This window comes from Vanessa tameamea, chromosome 28 (genome assembly GCF_037043105.1).
Source record: "Vanessa tameamea isolate UH-Manoa-2023 chromosome 28, ilVanTame1 primary haplotype, whole genome shotgun sequence".
Taxonomy (NCBI): domain Eukaryota; kingdom Metazoa; phylum Arthropoda; class Insecta; order Lepidoptera; family Nymphalidae; genus Vanessa; species Vanessa tameamea.
Genome location: NC_087336.1, coordinates 1,020,227 through 1,044,769, shown reverse-complemented (window position 1 = coordinate 1,044,769; position 24,543 = coordinate 1,020,227). Strand labels below are relative to the sequence as shown.

General features: G+C 31.9%; 1 long non-coding RNA gene across 1 annotated transcript in view; it reads right to left on the bottom strand.

Annotated features, from left to right (window-relative positions):
• Positions 1-24,543, bottom strand: part of LOC135194223 (uncharacterized) — a 131,105-nt gene that overhangs the window by 85,354 nt on the left and 21,208 nt on the right. The gene's annotated exons all lie outside the window — the stretch shown is intronic.

Sequence of the window (24,543 nt, the reverse complement as noted above, 5' to 3'; positions counted from 1 at the left end):
TTTTCATATTTTTTTTTGTACTTGGTCGTATTCTATAATGCCAAGTATTTTAACGAGTTATGTCTCTGAATTTCTTCTTATAATTAATTGCCATTTATTTGCCAAATCGTTGGTCATTTATTTAGAATAAGTTAGTGAAACATTTTTCCTTATTTTTTTTTTTATTAGTTAAGACGAATTATTTCTTATCCTTAAATCTGTAAATAAAATCTTTTTTTATATTTCTATTTGTATAAATAAAATAATATCGATAAACTTGTCTTTTTATTTAATTGCATAGCGATAGGTGGTGGTAGGTATACGACCGGTCACCACTACCAGGATTATTTCATTGATAGTGTGTTTTGACACAATGTTCAATACATATGTTAATATATCATAATGTTTTGAGGAAAACCGCAGTATATATACATTTAAATACCTAAATCATAATTAACGACTCGTATGTTACAAGAAAATACTAGGAAATATATAGGATTATCTTTTAGAAATGTCAGAGGTAAAGATGACATTTTTTATAACCAGTTTCAACTAGTTTTTAATTTGTCTGATGATAAAGTTTTTTTAAGAGTTAGGATTTAGTGAATGGAGACTGGGAGATTCTCTCGCCTTCTAGAGACATCTGCTTATGCTTTTGTCATCACGAACGAACCCTAGTTAGAAAATCTAGATACTTACCTGCCATTGATACTGCTCGATCAGTTTTTTTTTTTTTGTTTGCGTATATTACTTAGGCAAACGTTGCCGATTAATAAATTTAATTCATTTGTAAATATATTAATAAATAAAGTATATTATTCAACACCAGATTTAACTAACATAAGTTTGTATTTTAATTGTTGGATAAAATAAACTATCGAGTTTCTTGTCGGTACTTCTCAACGGTGTTTTTTGTTACCTTCAATGAATAGTTAAGCCTACTTGAATAAAGTTGATTATTTTGATTTCGATAAAGAAACTATAGGTATTGTTCAAATAGCTATTAGTGAAATAATGTCATAAATATCCACAGCAAAAACTCCTTTTTCATAATGGAACATATGTCTGAATCCCTAGTAAATATATAGTCCTGACCGATTTCGGCCAAACTCCAATGGAGACCAGGTATGGAGGACATATTGCTGAGCACGAGTGTGTGCGCAAATACAGGTGCTCCCGCACTCATAATCCGATGGGACCACAAATTCGACACGACCTGAAGAGTTCAAGCACAGATCATATTTGCGTGCTTTCCGCACTCGAGTGCCTTGAAACACTTTAAACTTCCAGATTCTGGCTACTGACAATGTACGATAGAAAAAACCAGTAAATTTTTATCGTTCCGACATAGGGTTTGAACCCAGGAACTCGAGATTTCCGCCTTGTTTTAAATTTTTAAGTTAGTTTAAGTGTTTGCGCAGGGGTCAAACAAAAAACTTTACACCCTTAAACGACAATGTTTCAAGAGTTAATAAAGCGAGAACTTAATATACTTATGTAAACAATAACTCCATTTTATTTTATTAATTAAATGTTACCGCCAGTTCTTCCCGATAGAATCTACATTCCGAGCCAGAGCTAAACGTTAAGAATGAAAACTTGGTAATTGGAAAAATCTGGTAATTGTACCCACAAATGAAGGTCACGGTCAGGACAACAATTTATGCCAAAACATTGGCAATTAAATGATCTATGTGTTATAACATGATCTGGCTCACTCGCTGAGTTACACACTCGTTTGTCGGGTTTGGTATTAGGAAACTAGACAACTTCGATAGTTGGTTAGTAGTAGTTAGTAATAATTGAGGAACCGCGAATGCCAAGTGGATATTAACCGAAATTGTTGTTTTATTGTAAGATATATGTTTTATTTTATTTAAAATAAGGTAAGCAAAGTACCAAATACTGATAGGCATCATCCTTACATTACAATGCGGTGCCGACCTTGGATCTAAGATATGATATCCCTTGTACTAACATCATTCTTCCAACGGAGACAATACTTACGAAAAAGTATTGCTGTTTGGCTGTAGAATGTGCTGCGATTTGAGGGTACCCAGACGTGACCCAAACACAAACTACCATGAAGTGAATAATCTTAAAAATTATTAATAAGCATGCTTGATAATCGTGTTCCTAAAAAGAGCAGGACAATTCTGTAATTGTCCTGCTGTTTTCATAGTCTACTATAATGAATTAATAAACGAATAGTATAAAATTAATTCGATAGAAATTAATAAGCTTGGAAATATTCCATTAAAACGTCACGTAAAAACATTTACTTTTTTTTTTTAAATTATTACTATGATTATAGCTAGCGATTCGTAAAGACAGCCGTGGTGTTACGTTGCTCAGTCGCATCTCACTAATGTAAAGACGCGTTCAGTATAGTGTAATTATTTTACGTAAAAAAGTTACGAAGTCATTATAAATATGTTTATCAATATTTCAATTTGAACAAGAAACATTTTCTTCGTTTTAATAGACTTTTCGAACTGGTGTTTCTTAAATTTAATTTAAAAAAAATATATCTTTTCAAAATTTTAAATATCAATTAAAACTTTTCTTTTTTTATGTCATAGGTGGCAAACGTGGAGGCTCACCTGATGGAAAGTGACTACCACCGCCCATGGACATCTGCAACACCGGGGGGCTTGAAGGTGCGTTGCCGGCCCTTCAGGAAAGAGTACGCTCTTTTCTTGAAGGTTCCCAAGTAGTATCGGTTTGGAAAAAAAAACCGTCGGCGAAAGCTTGTTCCACAGAGTAAAATGTACTTGTAAGGGCAGACTTTAAAATTCACTTTATTTTTTGTGGCTTTTACTTGTGCCAAGAAGGCATATATTATTTCGCCAATGTCACGTGTGATGGAGACACGATGGAGATTGAACGGTACGGTCAAGATCACAGGCCCAATTTAATTTTAAGAAAATTTACTTATGATTATAATTATTAGCGTTTACGTCACTGACATACTGCAAATGTCAGATACTTACTAATTACTCTTTTCATCAATAAAGCTACAGTGTTATTGGTAATTCGACGTATTCCCGTTAGGAGGTGATAGGGGTGACTATTTGGGATAATTTTAACCCCCATATGGATGATTTTTTGCGTTTTTGAGTTTTTTTCAAAATAAGTCAAAATTGCAACTTCAAAAACTTAGCTACTGAACTGGTTATGAATCTAAATTTAATTTTGTATTAAGTAAGTAAGTTAAGTAAATAAGTAAGTTTTTTACATTGGTTATTATTTTAAATCAATTTTGTGGGAATTTTAAAGAGCGACCTTTAGTACGAATTCGGTCATGTTCGAATACGAATTTCCACCAGCGTCCTTTCTTATCATTTTATTTCGGTTGCTTTGAAATAAATTCCTAGTTTTTATACATTTTCGGAACTGTCAAAACAAAGCACTAGTTTAAGTTCATTATACGTAATGCATTTTTGGTTATTTTAAATTCGTAGTTTCGTAAAAAAATGTGCAGCTATAAATTACGACACATAAGATTAAATTAAAATAACAAAAGTCGCTTTATTTAGCTACCAAATTGAACACGACTTTACACCAACACTATACCAGTACCGACGACTAAGCAGTCAGTGATTCCAACAGCGCTGAGACGCTTGATCGCGTTACATCGCGAGTGTTAAATAAAAACTTTTTTGCTAACAAATTTATCAGTGACATTTAGTGTCGTGTTGACATTTTAGTTTTTTAATTCGGTAAATATATACAGCCTAATTATGTTTACGAATAAATAATTATAGATTTATAAATTAGATATAATTACATTAGAAATTTTATCGTTTATAATATCTTTCTCTTAATTGCAAACGTTTTTTTTATTAGAATTTCACTCATGAAATATAGATAAATAATATGTGTTGAAAGATTTTTAAATATAAAATGGCTGTTATAAAATACTTAAGCTATTTTATTATATGTTGAAAGAGTATAATATCTTTTGTATAATTTATATTATCATTGCATAATACTTTTATGTTTTTTTTTTGGTAGTGCAGTATGGACCTGTTTCTTTTTAATGGGGTCATTGGTTTTGCATTATTTATGGATCTTATTGTTTGGAAAGGTCCTCGTTCGAATTTTAAATTATTTAAAGGTTTCTTGATATAAAGTATATTTTTTTAATTTTTTATTGGAAGGTTAATCGTTCGATTTTTAAATTTTATTTATTTAATTGTGTACGAATATAAACCACAAAAGGTCCTCGTTCGAATTTTGAATTACCTATTTAATTCTGTGTATCTTTTAAATATATTATAGCTTTTATTTTTTAATACCTCAAAAGGAGGTGGTTCTCAATTGGTCTGTATATAATTATTTTGTTTATAGTCCGATTTTGATAATTCTTGCGTTAGCTGCAGTGCAACTTCGACGTGAACTAAAAACTCTAAAACTAAAGCCGTAAGTTCATTTTTATTATTTGAAATGAAAATAGATTTTCCATTTTACGTGATTGCATACTTTCAAATATGCCGAAAGGCTTTTCTCGTATAATTGACAATAGTTATCTAAAACGGCACTTGATTTCATAAAAAAAAAAATACTTAAAATATATACTTCGACATTGTTACGACGTTTTTCAATAATCCAATACATATGCCTAGTGGTTACTGCAACGGGCTCTTAAACTAGCGGTCGCGATTTGATTCTATGCTTACGTAACTTGATAAATAACTGAAAAATCTATTAAACCAATTTATATAAAACTTATATAAAACTTATAAAAAACAATAAAAATATAAAATTTATATAAAACTTATAGCAGAAGATGCAACGCGTTACGGGAAAGATTTTAGTATATACTTAGATTAGGTACAAAAAGTAAGGCTACTCTTTGGGATTCAAGCTTCATACCAAACCTCATCAAAATTGGTTCAATTGTTTAGCCGTGAAACAGCAATAGACAGACAGTTACTTTCTCATTCATTTTAATATAGATTAGACATATTAATACCTAGTAACTGCTGCTTTACCCGCGCGTTTATAAAACGCAAACTTCAAACCCCCGTTTTACTTTTAGGGAGTGGATTTACGTAAAATCCGTTCTTAGCGGGAGTCTACACCCTATAAGGAACATACCTACCAAATTTCAAGTTTGTAGGTGTTAAAGTTTCTGAGATTTCCTGATTATTCAGTGAGTGGTTTCGAAGTTTCGCCAGCTTTAAATTTAGACTACACGACTAGTATGAACTCCATGCTCCTGGTATAAAAGTTTAATTGTTTTCAAATAACTATTTTTGAACACACAGATTCTTTGAGTAATATTATGTATATTAATTAATTCTGGTAAAATTCGAGGCTGTATTAAAGGCAGATGTATATTTATTTTTATATAATTAGTTTTTGCCTACGACTTCGCTCGGGTTTGGAGATTGGAATTTCATCAAAATCGGTTTAGTGATTTGATCGTGAATGAGAAACAAAAAGACAAACAGAGTTACATAGTAATTAATTATTTATTTTAAAAAAAAAAACTCGCTCATTTTTATTTGATTTTATTTTCAGTGCTTATATTATAATGAGTGTTAAAACAATGACGAAATCTTTTACTATTTCGCTGTTTTATAACAACGAATTATTACAAAACTTTAAAGTTATATTTTGCAAGCGTTTAATTTTCCAACTCTGAAATAATTCATTCACTATTTATATAAAACAAAAGTATACAGTATATTTTCTTGGTGATAGGGTTTTGTGCTGGTCTGGATAGATACCACCCACTCATCAGATATTCTACCACCAAACAGCAGTACTCATTGTTTTGTTCCGTTTTGAAAGGTGAGTGAGCTGATGTAATTACAGGCACAAGGGACATAACATCTTAGTTCCCAAGGTTGGTGGCGCCTTGGTGATGTAAGGAATGGTTAATATTACTTACAGCGCCACATGGGCGGTGGCACTTAACATCAGGTGGCCCATTTGCTCGTCCGCCTAACGATATCACAAAAAAAATGTTTAATGAGTTTATCATTTCGATAATTCCATTTACCGGAATAATCTGGGACAATTCCACTATCAAATTGTCTCTTTATCGCAATCGAATCTATATTCAACGCCAAGTGAGCCAGTGTAACATGCACAAGGGACATAGGGCCTTAGTTCCCAAGGATAGTGGCTCACAAGTGATGTAAGAACTAGTTCAGATTTCTTATATCTGATCTCTATGACGTCAGATTTCTTAAGTTATGACGCCAATGTTTATGGGCAGTGACGATTTAACATGCGGTTTTGCTCATCCGCCTACCAATAAAAAAAAAAGTAATCGGGGCCGTTTAACTATTGTCTTATTTTATTAATGAAACCCCGTTGCAATTCGATCGAAGTTGAATCGGAATATAATGGGGATCGTATCGTAAAAGATATAAATAAGAAGGTATACTCTATTCCAACCATGACAGGAAAAAAGCCAAACAAACCACATTTGACAGCAAATTGACGCGATATCATTGGTCGAGAGCTTGATTAATCTATGATATTCACTATGGATTTACGAAATGCCAGTTTGAACGTCGACGAAACTGTTATCGGAATTTTGGAAGTAAAATTTAAGTGTAAATTTGTATACATAATTTGTATTATAAATAAAGATATATTAATCATAAACTCTTAGTAGTGTACAATAAAGCTGAGTTATTAGCAAATCGAATACCTAAGGCAATACGTAAATCTAAGGTTTGTTTATCGTCATTTCATTTTCTTCTTCGATAGACTATCGATGTTTACCTTCGCTGATACACGACATCTTTACTAATATTATAAAGAGATAAAATTAGTTTGTTTGTATGTTGTAATCTCGGGAAGCAAAGACGCAAATCGTAAAGAAAAATCACATTCGCGCGAAGCCGTGTTGAGTTATAAACGTTTGTAGACATGACCACGCGATTGTCAATCCATCTAACGTGATTTATAAATAATGTCTGTCTGTCTGTCTGTCAAAATAATTATGTCAGAAAGAAACCGAGGTTTAATCACCGTTTATAATTAAGGCGACAGTTTTCAACGATTTCCTGTTAGACTTTTTGTTATCCTATAATTTCTATTTACTAAATATACTTTTAAATCGTCTTTAAAGACGTTAATTTTTTAATTTAATTGATTATATCACGTATAAGGAGTGGCGAATTATATAAATCATTAAAATTATTCGTATAATGCGACCATTTTAAAATGAATCAAACATACAAACATTTATAACTATTTTAAAATCCAATAAGCATTGGACGTGTTATGACCGGTATAAAATGAACCGACGTTCGGTTGCTCGTAGTTTTGATACAGGTCATGTTTTACTAGACACCAGCCGTTTACTTTCACTCTGGAAGGCCATTTGATATGTTCGCGGTAAAACAAATAGTTTCACGCTATGTTTTTAAATTGATATAAAAAAATGAAACAGCCATTTATTAATAGTTTATATTATACTAGATCTTTCGACATAATCATCCTATATATTTATATAGCGGTTTTAATTGAAATTCTTGATTACACCACGCATCCGCCATGTTGATTTTACGATGACGCAATAAATAACAATTATTTTTTTAAATTCAATATAAATCAATATAATATATTGATTTTGTTTACATTTCTACTTTACTACGGAATTGCAATGAGTTTTTTTTAAATGTATTTAGAGTTAATGTCAAAGTTTTAATTTAGATTAATAATTTAATACTTAGTAAAAAATAATTAAAAACAAGCATTTTATAAAAACTGACTGTTGAGGAGCGTCTGGATTCAATACTGGCTGTTTAATCTGTGGAATTATCACTATTGAGTTCTTAATCTTATTTTGTTACTAATTATACTAAATACTGCTTAATACTACCAAGTCCCGCGCCATAGTCATACAGCAACAAACCCTTCTGACGTTCTAACCAGAGACAATATAATCTAGACATAGACAACTTTAATACTTTTCATTAATACGACAAATGCCTCACATAATCAAGTCCCGCTTTAATGCGTTGTCTTTGGAAATGAACATGTAAAACTTCAACTCCGTAAAATAAGATGTTCTAATTAAGTTTGCAAAATTAAATCCGAATATAACATCTTAAAAAAAAACTAATAAGTATATACTTATATTATTGTTTGACTAGATGGAAATCCGGCTTCACTCGGATAAAATAGATAACACTAATCAAATATAATTTTCGTAAACATGGCCGCCTGTTGAACTGTCATGTTGCATTGTCATTGTATTTCATGGATTGAATATCGAAATATCTCGATTATACGAATTTTGCGGATATAATTTGTCGACAAAAAAAAAAACATTATTTTTAACGTTCTATTACTCTGGATAGGTTTCAATCGGGTCTACCGTAGACCTGCACGATATTATTAATACAGATGAAATCAAATAAAAACCAATCTTTATAAAACCGTTAAGTAATATATGACACAATTCAAAATTCTATATTGACATAAATTATATAAAACCTTCTTGATAGACTATTTGTATTTAAATGTTGTGTATATTCTTAGTGTTGAAGTTAAACCTGAGGATGTTAATCAGTTACGTGTACCAACGCTTTGGAGCCGCGTGGGCTTTTGCTCAGCAGTGGGATTGCATTAACAAGTTACTTTACTTAAATTTTTAGCGGTCATTCACAACGGAGACTAGGCAATTGCTTATAATATAGTATTGAAATTTGCGTAATATGTGAGGATATAGAGAGATATTTCCTCACTCTAGTCCAACGGACCAGCAATCCAACCAGAAATAGTTCATAAACACTCTAGGCACGAGGCACAGAGTGTAGACTCCGAGGCGCCCAGGGTACCTTATCATATATATTGGCGCCCTAAGCTGAGTCGGATTTAAAGGTCTGGAAGCCCTGGGGTCACAAAGCAGTGGAGGCCCTAGACCAAGAGAGGCTTGAATACTATATATATTATGAATTAATTTGAATATTTTAAGTTATAACTTGTTTACTTATATCGGTAACTTTTAAAACAATGACTACCAACATTATTACAATTAAGACTTTACCTAGATATTTGTTAACTCGTCGGGATCTCATGTGGAGGCCCCAGGGCAGCTGCCCCGGTTACCCTCCCCTAAACTCGGCCCTGGTCCTAAGATATATTAACCATTAGTTAAATAACACCAATCTCATTTAAAGAAAACATATTTTTTTAAATAAAAATAACTTAACTCATGAATACTATCACATTTTATCGGATAATAATTATACTATATAAAAATGTATTAAATACTCGGCAATACTGGTTAACCCAATAAATGATATTGTAACGCCCTTGGGTGACCGGTTACGGACGCATTTCAAAATTCGTTACACAAGTATCTTACGTAAGTTTAAAACCTATTTATAAGCTGTGGTTTGATAATCTGTGCCAATAATCTTGTAACATGGCGCCTGTCAAAATTTTTAATGTCATTCTGACAGATAGTTTTTCGATCAGGTCTAATCGAATGAAACGAGGAGAAAACACAAATAAATAACTTTTACAAATATTTGACGCGATATAATTGGCTGATATCCTTAATTATGTCTGAAAATTGTGTTTTAAATGTAGACAAAGTATTTATCGGAACTTTGGAAGTGTATTTAAGTAATTAATTGAAATAATAAGCATCTATTCCAACCATAACAGGAAAAAGCCAAATAAACCACATTCGATAGCAAATTGACGCGATACCATTGGTCGAGAGCTTGATTAATCTATGATATTCACTATGGATTTGCGAAAAAAATTGCGTTTTGAACGTCGACGAAACTGTTTTCAGAATTTCGGAAGTAAAATTAAAATGGAAATAATTGGTTAAGTGTAATAGTGTTGTATTATAAATAAAGATATTTTAATCATAAACTGTTAGTAGTGCAAAATATAGCTGAGCTATTAGCAAATCGCATGAAATACGTAAATCTGAGGGTTGTTTATCTCTTTTCCTACTTCCATTGGAATTGGCTATAGTTATGGTTACCACCCGATGGTACCACTGCTCATAGACATGGGCGCTATAAGAACTTTAACTATTTCTAACCTTAGGTTAAATATGGTATATCCCTTGTACCTTACCTTGGCTTACTCACTTTTTAAACCGGTCGTCAACAGAACTAAGTATTGCTAATTGATAAAATGAGGAGTGTGTGTTTCAAAAACTATTTAAAAACCACTTTAAATATAGTAATGTTAATCTTTTCGTTTAAACCTTGATCCTTGCATTTGGATTCGATCGAAGACTACCCAATAGTGTATTTGTAAAAATACTTCTTGATTATTTTATACTTGGTGGTAGGGCTCTGTGCTAGGTACCACCCACTCAGATATTCCGCCGCCAAACAGCAGTATCCAGTACTGTTGTGTTCCGATTTGAAGGGTAAATGAACGTGTGTACAGCCACGAGGGACATAACATCTTAGTTCCCAAGGTTGGTGGCGCATTGGTGATGTAAGGAATGGTTAATATTTCTTACAGCGCCATTGTCTGTGGGCGGTGGTGACCTACCATCAGGTGACCTATTTGCTCTTCCCCCTACCGATATCATAAACAAAAAACAAACATGTTCAAACTCATACCAATTAATTTTCATTCAAGTTTTTGTGAATAATTTATATCGTTAGGAAACCTGCATGGCGGATGTGAAACTGCCACACAAGTTTCCATCAAACCGAATTGGTGCAGCGTTGAACACTAAGCGCGAAACCTTTTCAAGGGGAGAGAACGCCTTTGCCCAGGAATAGGGCATTCACATGAAAAAGTATTTATTGTATAACCAGTCATAACTTTTCAAAAACAAAAAAATAGTAGCAATGCCCAATTACAAGGAATTACTAATAATCTTGAAGCTTGAAGGCGTGGAAAATAGCCCAAGGAGTAAAGATTAATCCTGCGAATTTTAACATCGCCAGGCGGTTAAAAATTGATACATATTTGTTTACTTATAATTAATACATGTATTTTATAATTCCCTTAACTAATTATTATGCCTCGTAGCCAAGTGAAAATGTGAAACTGTTCAATCATAACAATATTAATAACTTTGTAATTTCACAAAACAAACAATTTCGACTATAAAAATAAAATTAAATAAATAAATAAATATTGGACTACATCACATACATTACTCTGATCCCAATGTGAGTAGCTAAAGCTTATGTTATGGAAAATCAGAAGTAACGACGGCACCACAAACACCCAGACCCGAGACAACGTAGAAAACTAATGAAATTTTCTACATCGACTCGGCCGGGAATCCAATCTCGGAGTGGCGTACCCATGAAAACCGGTGTACACACTCGACCACGGAGGTCGTCAATAATATTAATTCATATATAGTTAATCTTATTTAAATAAATATAAACGTGACGTAATTAAGATTATTCTTTGTAAACTATATTAATAACTTGGGTAGTCTCGTATGAGAACTAGTAGTTTGAACGAATATAGATAATCAAATCAAATCAAAATATACTTTATTCAAGTAGGCTTTTACAAGCACTTTTGAATCGACATTTAACAAACTATTTAAAGTAAAGTTATCTCCGGTTCGAAATGTAGATTCTACCGAGAAAAACCGGAAGAAACTTAGTAGTTACTCTTTTTCGAAATCTAAAAATACAGTCGTGTTAGTTAAATACAATTATATATGAATGTTATGTCTCCTGCCTGGAAGTCAACAAGCATTAACTCCACGCTTTTTTATCATCAATATAATCTTGTATCGAATAATATTCCTCCTTTACCAATGATTTTTTTCAATTGACTTGAATTTATGAAACGGCAAAGTTAAAAATGTCTGCGGAATTTTATTATAGAAACGGATAACTTGCCCCAAGAATGATTTATTGACTTTGCGGAGTCGGAAACTTGGCGTTCTAAGCTTATCCTCACTTCTTGTGCACATACTATGATTATCACTGATTTTATCAAAGTGATCAATGCTACTGTGAATATACATAATATTGTTGTAAATATATAATTGTTTAAAAATAATAAATATAAATATTATATGGAATTTTATTGCACAATTGGAAACGACTCCAAGATATGAAACCTTGAAACGCTTATTACTGCAAGAACTACGTGACAGAATTCACATATATACCGATATTGAATAGTTTTACTAATATCGTTTCGGAGATCATGATTTTTATTATATATATATTGTTATAACAAACATATAGCTACCTTGTTGGTATAGTAGCTAAATATAACGCCGCTAATATCGAGGTCGTGGGTTGAAACCCTGGGTTGGGCTGATAGAAACTTATTGGTGTTTTCTGTTAAAAAAAATCTCATTAACAGTCGGAAGTGCGACACTCTCGTGTCTCGGAACCTAAAGCCGTTAGTCCTGCGCCTCAATCTGAGTATGAGAGTTCTCCTGTTTACCCACACATTCACGCACTGTGGGACACATGTAGGTTTCCTCACGATGTCCTTAACCAAGCACGAGAAGAAGTATAAACACAAATTGACCGTATGTAATTTGGCGACTACCAAAGACGTTCTAGATGACAAATTAAAAAAAGCAACCCATAGATCATCCGATTTTGAATAGACTGATCGAATACCATACACAAGTTAAGGAATCTAAAATTCCATAAAGAAAATTAAATCAAATCAAAATATACTTAAACAAGTAGGCTTTTACAAGCACTGTTGAATCGTCGTTTAACAAACTGTATTAAGTAAAGCTACCACCGGTTCGGAATGTAGATTCTAACGAGAAGAACCGGCAAGAAACACATTAGTTACTCTTTTTCAACAAGCCTTTAATGATACATATCTAGTCAATAATCATCATCCTGCCCTTATCCCAATTTTATTTGGGATCGGTGCAGCATGTCTTTACGATTGAATTTTACAATTTAAAAAATACCTTATACATAAAGGGACGGTAACAGCCACTGGTCTAAGCCTCCTCTCCTTTGAGGAGATGGTTTAAGATCCAACCGCAGCGTGGTAAGCTAACGTAGCAATATCCAGTTGGTAGATGTCAAAAATTGTGATAAAAATAAAAAAAATATATATAGATAAGATACATTAACAACACAGGCAACATGTCTACAGGCGCTGTGAGAAATATAAATCATTCCTTACATCGCCAATGTGTCACGAATCTAGAGAACTAAGATGTTAAGTCCCTTGTGTTAGTTGCACTGGCTCACTCACCCTTCAAACCGGAACACAACAATACTGAGTACTAATTTTGGCGGTAGAATATCTGATGAGTGGGTGATATTTACCCAGGCGGGATTGCACAGAGCTCTACCACCGATATAAAGAAAACGGAAATTTACTAGTGCTTGGACCTGAACCCGCGATCATTGATTCACGTTAACCGCTGTACCATCTCGTCATTTAATCAAATAACAATCATTTTTGTATCATTCGTTATTTCGTTATCAATAAAATGATTTCATTTACTGAATCATTTGATTGAATTACTCCATACTGTTTTGCTCCACTGATTATTTAAGCCGCTGCGTATAATATCTTCCGTATTGAAATACAGATCTGATATAATTTTGTAACGATTCCGATATTCTGTAATAGAACCTCATTAGAGCCTTATTAATTTTTGAGTTAGTGTACAGGAACAATATTTTAGTTCCAAGGTAGGTAGCACACTGATGTTAAGTGTGTTTAATGTTTGGTGTTGGTATTTATGATCGATGGTGACTACCATCAGATGGCATTGGCAAATTCTTTTAAATATAAAAGAGGAAAATGTTCTACGGAACCTGCATGACGGTAGGAAATACTGCCACGAGTATAACGCAAATGTATAATGTTTTTACAACAGGCTCCCGGACAACGTTCAATAATTTGTCAAAAGTTTGTTTTTTTTTTTAAGATTTTATTTATATAATGAAATTGATGTTGATATAATTTTTTTTATTATTTTTGTTGATGTTTCAATTATTGTTGTTGATATCATTTTTAAAAATTGTAGTGACCTTCTTCCGAATAAGATACGACTGTCACGAAACTCTGGTGAGATGAGAGCCTTGGATTCGAAAAAAAACAAGAATAACTCTTCATATATTTGTTGTTCAATATAAACATTTCACGTATATCATTTTCGAAACCAGAAAGGTTAGCTAGTTAACTAATAAAAACACTTAAATTCCTAATAACATCAGTATTTGAATAGAAAATCAAATAATTACATAATCTCAACGACTTGTATGTATTTATGTCCAACGATTTGCGATGACGTAATGTCTATTGCTAAATATATTCAACGTTTGACAATTTTATTAAAATGACATTTCCTTCTAAAGGTATATTTTTTTTGTAACCCTCTGTCCACGCCTGGTGATTGGTCGAAATTACGAATGTGATTTCGAACGTGCTGTTGACGCCTTGTGATTGGTGAATTGATTTGATCATCACCGTATTATTGTAAATATTATCTGTCTATAAAAAACTGAACATTAAAAAATGGTTTGGGTTTGTTTGTGACACATGAAGCGGAATTTCATTGAAATTAGTCTCATTTAAGTTTCCGATGTTTTCTTTCACCACCAAGTACAAAATGCAGCAATTCATTCATGTAGAAGTTTCAATTGAACTTTACGAAGAAGTCTTTATTAATTTTGAATCTGTTACAGTCTTCCTTGGGTCTGGATTGTTCTGCATGGAATTCTGGATTCCTTAGCCAGTGAGGATAGTATTTGACCAGTCTGTCTATGATCATGTTCCTTCTAATATGCTTCGCCATTTCTACGTTATAGAATACGTATTTCTAATCGTCATTTATATATTCAAAGTAAATCTGTCTATTGAACTGAATTCGATGAAATTTGGTATAAAGCAAGTTCGCACAACCACTCTGTGGAACCAACTTTCGCCGGCGGTTTTTCCGAACCGATACGACTTAGGAACCTTCAAGAAAAGAGCGTACTCTTTCCTGAAAGGCCGGCGCAACGCACCTGCAAGCCCCCCGGTGTTGCAGATGTCCATGGGCGGTGGTAGTTACTTTCCATCAGGTGAGCCTCCTGCTCGTTTGCCACCTCTAACATAAAAAAAACAAAAAAAAAATAAATAAATAAAGCCAGTTTAAATTCAAAGCAAGGACATACTACGACGACATACTAGGATTTTTTTATGGCTAACACTTAACGACCCTTTAGAAGCGATCGAAGCCCCGAGTGCTAAATAGTTTTGTACCTAAATCTCGTAATGTAAATCCCTTTTCTTTACACAGGTCCCAGATTGCTTAAAGGTCTTTCACGACAATCATTTCAGGGGTTTAATCGTGACCCAACAAGCAGATAGTACTCGTAATAGTTACATTAATAACTCAATCCAAAAACATCCAGCTGGTTACAAATGATTTCAACCAAAACACCAAACACTTAAATACATTAACACATAAGTTAGTTAACTTAAACTATATTTACACGATAGCCTTAGTTTTTAAATCTTAACTTAAATTCAAATGAAACATTAAATTCACTTTCACTAGTTACGCAAAAGTAAGGCAGGCTCGCACTCCGCATGCTAAACACTTTGAAATCTAATAATATAACTATTGCTTACTGATCAGGCACGATCTGAGTCTAAAGGCATGAGTGGCTTAAATGTAACATAAAACCGGTCCGAGGAGACACCCTCAGGGCGAACGTCACTCGGAGCCAGAGAGGGCCCAAGCCAGCGTTGCAGAAAACTATTCAGGTATCAATAGGTCTCTATAAGCAATACTATTCGTAGCAGCGATACTATTGATACTAGATAGATAGATAGTTTTAGACTATCGATAGTTTAGGTTAAAAGTAATGCTTTTTGCAATACTATCGATAGTATTGCTCACAGGGAGCTATCGATACTACGATACTATAGCTAACATCACTATCGATAATATCACCCGCACCACCTAGATGTCCGAAAATCCACAACAGCGCGATTTTTAAGACATTTTCTGCCTCGCACAACCACTCTGTGGAACCAGCTTTCGCCGACGGTTTTTCCGAACCGATACGACTTGGGAACCTTCAAGAAAAGAGCGTACTCTTTCCTGAAAGGCCGGCAACGCACCTGCAAGCCCCCCGGTGTTGCAGATGTTCATGGGCGGTGGTAGTCACTTTCCATCAGGTGAGCCTCCTGCTCGTTTGTCACCTATGACATAAAAAAAAAAAAAAAACCTTAACTATCGATACTACTAGTTGACTATCGATATGCAACACTAGCCCAAGCTTCAAGGCTGAGTCTAGTACTCGCTCCAACGCCCGGCGACGCCGTTTTGCCCGTAGGGCCAACAGTAAAACAACAAACAAAGATAAATTTTGTAATTATAATTTTGTTACAGTATCAGTTATAAGGTGCAATCCGTTGATACTTTTGTCTTCTTCTTTGGAATATCAAATTCCTGATGAAGGAAAGAGATACAATTAGTAACTATGCACTTGCGTCTACACAAACATTTATTAGGAAGGCCGTTAAGCGGTAAGTGACCATCAACCATAAAAATTGGCGTTGTAAGGAATTAACTATTCCTTACATCACAAATGCGACAACCTTGGAAACTAAGATGTTATGACCCTTGTGCCTGTAGTTATACTGGCTGACCATCACAAACCCGAACACAAGAATACTAACTATTGCTCCTTGGCGGTAGAATATCTGATGTTGACGTTGTACCTACCCAGACGGACTCGCACAAAGCCCCACCGCGAAGTAAATATAAAGATAATTATAAAATTATAATTATTCAGCTCGGTCATTGAACTCGTAAATAACAATACAGCAACAAAGACAATATTACATATGAAATTAGACCTGTTACAATGTCCGTATGTATCATTCGATGTGTCTAAATTAATGAGAAACAGGAAACGGCTATTGTACTGCATTTATCGCGACAATTTCACTTGAACAATAACATTTTAACGCCTTATGCATTCTATGACTCAATTAAATAATTATATTTAAATATGTGTGTTATATAATGTCATGTCTGTTTGTTCGTTTCTGTGACCGTTACCTATAGTAATATCATTGTGAAAGTAATTTTGTATGTTACGCTTTCACGGCCAAACCAGTGAATCGAATTTGATTTAATTTTGTATGATATTGAACTCCAAGGAAGGACATATTTTTTATGACGAAGACCAACCCCTTAAACGAGAGCGAAGCCTCGCGCCATAACTCTTATAAGCCAAGCATATATTCCTAACACATAATCATCATAATATAAAATATTGTCCACTCATGTTATTTTGAATTTTGTCGCTATTTGCAATTTCAGTCAAAATAATCTTCGTAATGAGTATGCTCTACTTATGAAGAACTGTCAATAGTGTCAGTTAATTTCCTCAAATCATCAATACACGTTCATTAATAATACAATTAAATGTTATTAATCAAAATAAATTACATGATTAGTCTAGTGAGTAGCATATTAATTATTTTTAAGTAGAGTATCTTTTTCGTATAGTGTCAGATTTCCAACTTATTGGTCTTCGATAGTAGGCATTGATAACATATCTTTGTCTGTGCACAGTCATCTGTAATATAATTTATCTTACAGGTGGCTAGTCACATTAGGAACAGTTTTCATGATTGAAATCATTCATAACATCATTATCATAGTATCAACGAGATATTATTACGCAAGAAAATTCGGGCTAAATATTATGTTCGTTTAATTAAAGCAATTTACATAAGAAAGTTATGATGTTTTAAGACCTTTAACAATGAACGATAAAACGTACGATTTTATTATATAACGTCGTTTAATTTGATGTTAACATTTTTTAACGCCAGTCTTTCAAGGGTGTGGAGTACAGTCGAACGTAAGTTAGTTGTGTTGTTTACATCTTTAAAGACGTATCACTTTGTATGTTACCCAAGTCAGATATTAATTTTAAGTGCTTAGTTATAAGTTGATGGTGTAACTTTTCCAATAAATAAAATATTTTAGACGAATTCAGAATTGAGGATGACGATAATTTAAGTCTTTTTTTGTTTGTGTTTATATATATATATAGCTGTTACCCGCGGCGTTGCTCGCAAGGAAGTTAAATACATTTACAGATTATATCTATGTATATCACATTGGTGTATATTTCATTCCTTAGGGTGAGAATATCGAGAAACGCATAAATACGTATCTCCTAATTTTTAACCAGTATTCCAAAAACAAAGTTTCATGTTTCTAACTTAAAAAATTAAGGATTCCCATACAAACCTTCAACCCTTATTTCACCCCCTTAAAGGTATTATATCCAAAAACGCTTAAATACGCATCAATTCATTTCTAACCAGTACACCAAAAATAAAGTATCATCTTTCTAACCTAAAAAATGACGGACTTCCATAAAAACTTTTACCCCCTTTTTCACCCTTTTAGGGATAACATTTCCAAAATTCCTTCCTTACTGGGTGTCTACGCAATAAAACGATCCTACTCACCAAATTTCATGGCCCTAACTTTAATAGTTTACGTTCGGCAATGATGAATCAGTCAGTCAGGACATGTTATTTTATAAGTATAGATTACAATTTTCAATGGACTTGTATCAATTTTTAAAGAAAAAAAAATTTAAAATTACATCTGTTTGAGGAAGATATGAAAAAAATTAGAGGAGTCGTCACATGCGTTGCGTATCACTGCCGTTTGTAAATTCATATCAGTGACTCTATTTTTAATTACGTATAACATATAGAGATCATTTCATGTTAATAACATGAAAAATACCTCTACAAAATTTGGAAAATAATGTATGTCTGTAAATTAAGCTTTATCATCTAAATAATACGTTCAGATGTAAGCATATTCAATCATAATAATAGCAAATGTCTTTCTCTTTTTACTAATATAATAAAGGCAACAGTTTGTATGCATGTACGTTTGTTACTCTTGAATGAAACTACTAAATGGAAAATATACAATAACATAGTTTATACAGCAGAATAACACATATAAATATGATTTATAAAGATATCGTGTTTATCCCGACTACCAAACCCTAGAACGCTGCGAAAAGCGTCTTTAATAAAAGTTTGTTTTTGTAAATAAGTGATATTAATTAAAAATATTGCTAAAATAACAACTCTACATATTTATACAGGTTTTTTTTTTGTAATAATACAGTTAATTTTCTTTAATAAAATATGAATTCCTGTTCGACATTGCTACCTTTGGATTTAAAGGGACATTACTAAACTTGAACAACGTTAGAGCAACGTTTACAAGTGTAATCTTTTAAAATTAAACATTGCCGTTACATATATTTGTGTACTTGGCACGCGTTTTTTTATACGAGTATCATTACTAATATATTATATCTGCATCTGAAAATACAAACATAAAAATGTCATGGGATGCAGCGGATTGGCAACGTTAGACGAAATACTATATACATGGTCATAGTTGATAATATATATTGATGTTTATTTATATACTAAAATCAAATTCATTATCACTTTTTTGTAGAGTTGCTAAAATAATATTCAAATACAACGATGACAAAATGACCAACAGAAGACATCAACGCGCACTCAGCACATACAATAAAATAAAAAAAATTTGATGTTGCTTAATATGTATATATGTACTTATTAAATAGGTTGTAACATAATAATAATAATCACATCAAATGTATATTAACAATATACAGGTAAAAGCCAGTTCATTATAAGAATAAATTAAAATTATGTGTCCATCTGTATATCAGTAGAAAGTGCAGCGCTCTACTGAACACGAATGTCTCTGTCACGTTGTCACGCGATGTGTTCGTTTGTTTGTGTATGTTAAAATCATTATCTCGATATGAGATAGTGTTCAATTGGGCCCCGCTTTACTATATACATTGCAGTTAGAACTCTATCATCGTCAAAGTCACTTAGCAGAGATTTACCTCGGAGTCGTATTAAAAACTGCTGTCTGTTGACTTAAGTTAGTCGCAAACATTATACAATAGAATGATTTGTATCATAAATTTAAAGCCTTCTCTTTGTTGTATTCCAGTTTAAAGGGTGTGTAAACCAGTGTAGTTACACGCACAAGGGACATAGCATCTTAGCTCCAAAGGCTGGTGGTGCATTGGCAGTGTAAAGTATATTTAATATTTCTTAAAGAGCTATTGTCTATGGATTGTGGTGACCACTTACCATCACGTATCCCATTTGCGTGTCCGTCTACCTATACTACAAAAAAAGTGTTACAGTTGATCTGTCAAAATATTTAGGCTTCATTAAATTTCTGAAAATGTTCTACCAATCTGACGATATTACAAATGAATTATAACAAATATTTAAAGAAACAATGAAAATTAATAAGAAATTTGTATTCGTGATTGGTACAGGAACTTTAAAAAAAAAATACTAGTTCCGTTCAATCAAGGAAACTACTTATGTAGTAAATAGGAAATCACTTATGTAAACTTATAATTAGTTGATATAGGAAATAATACTTAACACGACATCATTAAGTGTGTTTATAGGCCAAGCTCTAATACACAAATACGCTTCAACGAACACGTTTATTTGGTTAATATTATTTTGGAAACTCTTCCTGACTGATCTAACTGATGTACTATGTAATTTATAATCGGCATTTGTAGCTCTAACTTCGATATGAAATTGTCTATAACTGGAAAGTTCATTGGCTTAGTCCTCGGTACTCTTAGTGATTACCTCTTCCATTTAGCATCACTTGTTGTTGGACAAAACTGAAGCCATAAAAATTGGCTATGTAAAGTGTAGTACTATATATTCTTTTAAAGTCTTGGGTTATAGTAATCATTGAAAAATATATCATCGAAAAAAGAAGTTCAAACGAACAATAGACTATGATGTATAGATAAATTGTAGATCGCGTAATTAACAAATTATTGTAGTAGGTTTTAAGTAAAAAAGTTACCACCACTTACCATCATCCAGATGATATTTCTTAATTAAGCTTTCACGTATTTAGTTATATTTTATTAAAAAAAAATCCAAAGAAATACATAAATAAAATCTACATACACAGACTTATAGCATACCGAACCGTTTCCGATTAGATTATTCCTGTTATAAAAAGTGTTGGAATATTTAATATTAATTACGCAATTAAATATAAACACACATATATACATTGGTATTCGATAAATAGATATACCTCTACATCAGTCATTCATGTATAAAAAGAAAAGTTTACGACCATGAACAGTCCCTTGAGGTACTCCAGTTATATTTCTTCGTACATTAAACACATATCAATTTGGTTTTCGTTATTTATTAAATATGTTTTATTAGTAGATTTTGCACGGAATATGCATGAAATTTGTAAAGTATTTTGATTAACAAAAAAATATGTGCTTAATAATTACTAGCATATTTACGTATAACCTTGCATTTTAATACCTTAGCCAATGTATTAAAACCACATATTTGTCGCCGTGTTATATAATAATCGTGTATCAACCGGTCGTATACATTTTTAAGTGTAAATTTTAAAGAAAGCCTTACAAAAATTTATTCCGTTTTTACTTTTATAAACAGTCACATAAAACAAATACATGTTTTTAAAATTGATTATAAAATATATATTAATATAATAATCTTATTTAAGATAGAACTGATGAAGGTGCTAAATAAATTATATATAATTTTTTTTTTATATTTAAAAGCTACAACGAAAAATTTCATAACATTCGTCTTTCAAATAAAACTCAATCGGGCGTCTTATTTATGTTAATGCAAGTTTCTTGCGCCTGCGCAACCAGCTGCATTGTCCGTCGCACGCAATCTTGTAGGATGTTCTCGATTTTTGTACACCGCGGACAGTCCCGTAGAACTTACGTCACAAGATGGAGAAAGTAGGTGTGGAAAAATATTTGCTGATATATTTAAATTAGGAACTATTACATATTTAAGTATATAATGCCTATTTTCAACGTGATAACCGTCGAATTGAAATCTATCAATAGTGAAATAGATATATAACCGGTTCGGTCTATTTCATAAATCATTTTTCATTTTTATTTAAATTAAACAGACTTAAAGAGGCGTTTGCTCAGCAGGACTTGTATATACTTATCTTTTTGACATATAACCAATTAATAAAATAGATTTAGATGAAAATAAACATTATAAATTTTCTAGTCTACTTTATGTGAGTGTTCCCTAGAATTCTAGACAGTTTAAATGTATTATGAGGAAATATAAACATTCTAAATTTAAATTTAACTTATGATTCATTCATTCACATAACATTAATCTAACCCAATATTTATCGGTTGATTTTTTATGAAGGTCAAATGACCATTCTGTGGAAAAAACCAGTCGAATAACAAGTTTAAACCAGTTCATTAATTATGTTTTCGTTTTCATTTTATATGAAATCCTTGATATTTAACGTTACCACGAAATAATATAGTATTATATAGATCAATAAATGAAATATATTCAATTTTGATGAATATGAATTATTTTAATTTATTAAAACAAAACAGATTAATAGTTATTGTGAATTTTTGTATCAATAATATTGCATATAAATTTGTATCGTTTGTAGTTAAAACCTCGGAGTTTAGTGCAATTATTTCATTAAAAAAAGAACATTTGTCTCCACTGATGATAGGGCTTGTTAACTTTTCGTCCAGATAATCTGATAATCAATAAGGAAATGCTGCCAGCATTCCTGCCATCAATTCGCGCGGATTTAAACGGTGTTTTTCTTAGTATTAAAATAAATGTTCATTTAATCTTAAATTATTCAGCAAATCTATGATAAATTATTACGTGTAATAATTATGTAATAAATTAATCAGAATGGTATATTTAAAATATAGTAAAGGTTTATTAATATAATATACCTAATTATATATAAAAGTTTTGAACTCTCAAAAAAATTGTCCTCAAGATATTTATGTCAGTACATTCGAGTATTTTAGTAACTGCTGGTTTTAAACCAGTTCCAGTAACTCGGACTTTACGGGTGCTTAAATATTGTTTATATTTTCTTTCGTGTTCGGTCAGAATTTAACTAGTAGGATCTTGACAGATTTCTGTCATGTCACAGTAATTTTTTTTATATTAAAAGCGATTTTATGTACATAATAAAGAAATATAGGAGTTCCTCAAGGGACTGTTCATGGTCCCATACTATTTCTCGTATATATCGTTGGTTTAGTTCTGTTTCCTTTACATTTCCTTGTCTATACATGCTTGTGATATCACATATAATAAATTTTATTATCGTCCTTGCTTTAATTGAACGACGAATGCGTCGAAATATCTCCCTCCTTGTACACTTCCTAGATGGTCACCCTACACCCCTCTCTCTCGCCTCGAGTCGAATCCGCTAGTTGACGGCAAGTCGTTTGAAAGTAAGGTACTGTCGTATTTAAACGTAAGACTGTGAAAATGTACTGAGGTCTGTGATTTTAAAGTGTTGGGTTAAAATCGTATAAAGGTAGTATTTTTATTTGCTTTTCGGTTTATGTTGTGAATTTTAGTTTTAAGGTTTGATTTTGAGTCGTATTATTATTAAAATTTTTTTATTCAACGTTTTCTTATATTTATTATTGGATTGATTAGTAAGTAATTTATATTTTGATTACGCTTGATTATAAATACTATTTAAATTCGATGAATATCATTAAAGTTGTATAATTTAATTTATTTTCTTTGTTTTTCTTACATTTATTTTAGGAAAATGTCTGTTTTTTTTTAAGAAAGTTTTATACGATGTGATGTGTTAAAAAGATGATTGATAAATTTTTAGTTAAAAAATCTGAAAATATTTTAACAATTTTATCACCTAAATATAGACAGACCGTTCAAGGCTTTCGTTCATTGAAATGTTTTTTACGATTCTATCCACGTACTCATATTGCCTCAACGTACAGACAAACGCGTTACTTAAGAACTTGCAACTTTATTTGCGTAGACAATGGAAATCGATAAGTCATTAGTTCCTCGTTTTGATCAAATATAGATTAGAATTACTTAAATATTTTTGGCGTCACCCAATATTTTTTTTATAGATGATAAAAATATATAAAATAATATAAATATAAATAAATAATATATAAAATAATACCTTCGTTTTTAATGTATACGTATAAAATAACGAGCCTTTAATCCATTAGTCGATTTGTCTTCTGTCCTATGTATAAATAAACATTTAAAAAATAAAATAAAATTCATCGACAATTAAAAAAAAAATATATATTTCTTTAAAAAAATGTAATCCCTATGAAATGTCATTATCATATAAAATAAAATTATCAAAATATATTTCAGCACTATATTAAAAAAAAAAAATCACATTTTATCGTCTGTGCTTTTGACATTTCGTGACATAATAATTACTGAATCGATTTTGAATAAATTAGGTTTACGAATAGATCGTATTACGATTTACGTATCGGTATTGTTTATCCTGAAAATAAGACGATTTTAAAAATTAATTAACTAAAAAAGGATATAAGCTCATTTAACTATAGGTAGTAAAAATGCAAAGAACTAAATCAATTCTAAATTATATCAGACTGCGTATATATAACTTGGAAGGAAGTTTGTTTAACGTCCGGCGTATGATTTAGTGTTACTTATTTCCCTCGGGTT